The following is a 5240-nucleotide window of genomic DNA, read 5'->3' as shown; positions in this document are numbered from 1 at the left end:
TAGATTTCTTTCTTTTGGGGTCTCATGACTACATAGTATGTGAAAACTTCCATATGCCCTAGCTGCACACATAGACCATCCCTACTGTTCATTAATAAGCTATGTTAGGTAGTTTACACTTTATTCTAAAGGTAGATGGCACTTGAGGGTTTTAATTAGAAGATATTAATTATGTTTTTATTTGGGGAAAGACATATTCTAAATGCTAGGTGGAAATTGAATTTAAAATAGCATAAAACAGAGATACCTGTAAAGATGTTGTTGAAATTTATGGTAGAAAGGACTAGTGGCAGAGATGATAGAAATAAGTAAATTGAGTGAAGATATTTAATCTATAAGATTTATTTATTTATGGGACTACAGGAAGGAGCAGGGGTCAAATTGGACTCCCAGGTTTCTGACTTAGACACTGGATGAACTCCGGAGTTAGTTACTCACAGTATGAACACAGAGGGTGGGGGAAACAGATGGTCAACTCAATTTGGGATGCTTGGGTTTAAAGCAGGTCAGAGGGGTTTTCAAGCCACACTGGATTAAAATCAGGTCTCCCTCCATCACAATACAAGCTGTCTAACAATAACTAGAAAAGGAACATTCAAAAAGATATGACCAGAGGATATAGCACTAGTTGGATAAATGAGTCTTCAAACTGCAGAGGAAAGTCTGGGCTAAAGACATGAAGATATGCTTCTTCAAAAGACAGAGTAACTGAAGCTATGGGAGTAGACCAGCTATTCTAGAGAAAGGTATAATTGAAAAAATAAAAGGGCTACCATCAGGACCTTAAGAAACACCAAGATAAAGAAAGAAGAGCCCTTCACAGACACAGAGAATGGACTGATGTTTGCCAAAGGGGGTAGAAGTTGGGAAATTTGATGAAAAAGATGAAGGGAAGACTTCTTGTCAAGATAGCAGCATAGGTAAACACAGCTTGCCTCCTCACACAACCACAAACTCTAGAACAGCCATCACTCAGAACTGTCAGACACCAAGATGTATGGAAGTCCAACAACTACAGAATTTTTAAAAATTTAAGAAATACCACATCCATCCAACTGGTAGGAGGGGTGGAGATGTGGAACAGGCTGGTCCCACATCTGTGTGTGGTGGATAAAAATTTGGGAACAATATCTCAGGAGTGAGGAGTCCCAGCCCCACAGCCCAGGTTTCCAGTGCCAGGAAGATAAGTCCCTACAACTTCTGGCTGAAAAAATCAGCAGGGATTGAGTCTGTAAAAGAAACTTCTGGAGTCCCAAGCAGTTCCTCTTAAAGAACCCAAACACAGACTTACTCGGACTCACTCCCTCCTAGCTCCAGCACTGGGGTAGCAGCTTGAAATGGCACATAGGGAGGAACAAAGTATCTGGTATCAAGGTGAGGGCTGAGGGACAGCTTTTTCCTAGACAGAAAGGTAGATAGAAGCCATTGTCCCTTTTCTGCACCCTCTCCCCACTGAACCACAGAGCTAGCAGGAGGGTGCCATATCTGAGACTCCATCAACCTGTTTAACATTGTTTACCTTGACCTGGAAATCCCCTGAGACTCCAGCCCACCCAACTTCTGGGCCCACTCAAGCTATTAACAGTGACTTTTCCATATGAATAGCTGGTCTTGGCTTATGCTTCACAACTTCCTAAATCCTCTTTTTAGGAGGGCCTCTTGAGACCAACGAGCAACAGCTGGCCTCAGTGAGCTCCTACCCCCATACCTCTTGCTAAGTGTCCCCAAGCCTGGCACTAGTGGAAGCCAGCCTAGATTCACAGCTTGGCTTCTCCTGGGAATTTCCAAGCCCAGCACAAATACCAGCCATCTCAGATTTCTTTATAGCTCAGGCACAATGGCCCTGGATGAAACACAGGTAGGGACTGACCTTGGCCCACACCAACCAAGAAATCCCAGAGCCTGCACACCCAGTGGACAGCTACAGACCACATCAGAGCACCACCACCCTGCCCTTGCACAGCTGATCCTCCACAGAGAGTGGAAGTTGGTGATAAGTGGTCACAGCCAGTCCTTACAGCTAACTGGCCTGGGTAAATCTCTCCCATTGACCTGCCAACAGCAATTAAGGCTCAACTACAAAAGGAGGGAGTACTCAGCACACATGAAGGGCACACCTCAAGTACCCAGCATGGATGATAGGGGAGGCTGTGCCACTGGACGCTATAGGACACCTAATACATTAGGCCACACTACCAAAACAGGTAGCTCTACCTAATACACAGAAGCACACACAGGGAGGCTTCCAAAATGAGGAGATAAAGAAACATGGCCCAAGTGAGAGAACAGATCAGAATTCCAGAAAAAGAACTAAATAAAATAGAGATTTTATTTAGAGAGATATGAGAGATAAGCAATTTATCAGATATAGAGTTCAAAACACTGGTTATAAGGATGCTCAAGGAATTTAATGAGGACTCAACAGCATAAAAAAGTTCCGGTCAGAAATGAAGGACACACTGCTTGAAATAAAGAACAATTTACAGGGAAACAACAGTAGAGTTGATGAAGCCTAGAATCAAATCAATGATTTGGAGCCTAAGGAAGCAAAAGACAACCAATCAAAACAAGAAGAAAAAGAATCCAAAATAACAAGGATAGTGCAAGCCGCCTCTGGGACAACTTCAACCATTCCAATATTCGCATCATGATGGTGGCTGAAGGAGAAGAGGAAGAGCAAGAAAGTGGAAACCTACTTGAAAAAAATAATGAAAAGCAAATTCCCTATTTTGGTGAAGGAAATAGACATGCAAGTCTAGAAAGTACAGAGAGTCTCAAACAAGATGGATGCAGAGGCCCACTCCAGGGCACATCATAATTAAAACTCTAGAGTTTAAAGATGAAGAGAGAATCTTAAAAGCAGCAAGAAAAAAGAAATCAGTTACCTACAGGGGAGTTCCCATAAGACTCTCAGCTGATTTATGAAAAGAAAATTTTCAGGCTAGAAAGAAATGGCAATAAATATTCAAAGTCATGAAAAACAGGTACTTACAGCCAAGATTGCTCCACCCAGAAAAGCTATCATTTAGAATCAAAGGCCAGATAAAGAGCTTCCCAGACAGGAAAAACAAAAAACAAAACTAAAGGAGTTCGTCACCACCAAATCATTATTATGTGTTTAATATTTAAGAAAGAGGATTAAAACTATGTCAGGATCAATTAATATTTAAGAAAGAGGATCAAAACTATGAACAATTAACATGGCAAAAAATACATATCAACAAGTGAATCTAAAAAACAAGTTAAGCAAACAAGAAGAACAGAAACAAAATCATGGATACAGAGAGCATTTTGACCATTGCCAGGTGGAAGAGAGGCGTGGGTAAATGAGTGAAAAGGTGAGGGGATTAAGAATTACAAGTAGGCAGTTACAGAACAGCCACAGGGATGTAAAGTACAGTAGAGGAAACAGAGTAGCCAAAGAACATTTATACACATGACCCACGGACATGAACAATGGTGTGGGGATTGCCTGAGGGAGTGGGGGGTGCTGGGTGGAGGGGAATAAGAGGGGAAAATCTGGGAAAACTGTAATAGAATAATTAATAAAATGTAATTTTTTAAAAAAGGTGAAGTGTTGCGATGTGGATGCCCAAGAACTGTATTGCCATTTATAAACTCTTTTCTGAGGAGGGTGTGATGGTGGCAAAGAGGGATGTGTACATGCCTGAACACCCCGAGCTGTCAGACAAGAACATGCCTAATCTTCCCATCATGAAGGTCATGCAATCTCTCAAATCATGAGGCTACATGAAGGAACCACTTGCCTGGAGACATTTTTACCTAGAGACATTTCTACCGGTACTTTACCAACAAGGACACCCAGTATCTCCGTGATTACCTCCACCTGCCCCTGAGATCATGCCTGCCACTTTGCACCGAAGCCAGCCTGAGACTGACAGGCCAAAGCCCAAAGGTCTAGAGGGCAAGCCACCTGCAAGACTCACAGGAGGGGAAGCTAGCTGACAGAGAAGACACTTATAGATGGAGCGCAGTGCCCCCTGGTGCTGATGAGACAGCTCAGGCCTGGGCTGGGTCAGCAACCGAACTCCAGTTTAGAGGTGGATTTGGTTGTAGCCGTGGTCAATTACCTCAGTAAAGTAGGAAGGGTTGTTCTGTGTTGAATAAACATGTGGTCAGAAAATTAAAAAGAATCAAAATTAAAAGGTGAAGAGTGTGAGAAGTACTAATTGGTAGTTACAAAATAGTCTTGGAGATGTAACGTACAGCATTGGAAATACAGTCAATAATATTATAATAACTATATGGTGCCAGGTGGATACTCAAAACATCAGGGGGACCACTTTATGAAATGTATGATTGTCTAACTATTACGCTGTACACCTGAAACTAATACAAAATAATATTGAGTGTAAACTGTAATTGTTAACAATTTAAAAATATAAAAAATCAAAATAATCCAAAAATAGAGAGAGAAAGAAAGAAGACTCTTCCTAAGAGGCTAAGAAAGAGTGGCCAGAGAGGTGGGGGGTGAGGAGGACCATGAGAGTAAAACTGCAGAAGCCAAGATGACACACTGTTAAAGAAAGGAAACACTGCCCAAGAGTGGAATGCCGCCAAGTGATGAAATAAGTTAAGATCTGCAGCAAGGAGTCCATTTTCTGCTCAAAAGCCTTCAAAGACACATCTTTCCATACGAAGAAATATTCATGAGCATGTGAGGGCCTGCTCGAGGAGAGAGCACATTAACTATGTTGGAGAGGACATTTCAAACTGGGACTTGGTTACACAAACGCAAACACTGAATGTCTGAAAGGGCAAAGGACAACCTCGTAGTAATCCAGAGAATAAACTGTGGGAAGCTAACCACACACACCTGGTAGGAATGAGGAACCTGAAGGCAAAGATGCTGCTTCCAGAACTGAAGAGCTTGGGGGAGAAGGTCTGAGGGCCTGGAAGTCAGACTTCTGGAGGGAGCTTTAAAAAGCTGGTGTTCCAAGCTCCGAGAAGGAGAATCCAGCAGAGGCTTGCATTGCTTATCAGGGATTTAAGGCCTCTGGTGAAGGACTGTGGCAGCGTGGCTGGTTCACTGATGGCTAAACGAGTTGCCACCCAGCTGCTGCTGGCAACCACAGGGCATGGAAACGCTTGAGCCAACTGTCCCAGACTCTGGAGAAACACACACAGGCATAGGAAGACAGGAAGCAAGTCAACTTTCTCCCTCTCACTTTCCTCCATTTTCTAGTGCTTCCTAGCGGCAAACCCTAACAGGACAGCAG

The 5240-nt window shown here is 42.8% G+C and overlaps 1 pseudogene; it reads left to right on the top strand.

Moving 5' to 3' along the window:
- The first annotated feature begins 3582 nt into the window (after nucleotides 1–3582).
- On the top strand, nucleotides 3583–4099 carry LOC114497949 (annotated as a pseudogene).
- The last annotated feature ends 1141 nt before the right edge of the window (nucleotides 4100–5240 follow it).

Source organism: Phyllostomus discolor, chromosome 5 (genome assembly GCF_004126475.2).
Source record: "Phyllostomus discolor isolate MPI-MPIP mPhyDis1 chromosome 5, mPhyDis1.pri.v3, whole genome shotgun sequence".
Classification (NCBI taxonomy): domain Eukaryota; kingdom Metazoa; phylum Chordata; class Mammalia; order Chiroptera; family Phyllostomidae; genus Phyllostomus; species Phyllostomus discolor.
Note: the sequence above shows the minus strand (reverse complement) of the source record. Positions and strands in the feature narration are given on the sequence as shown.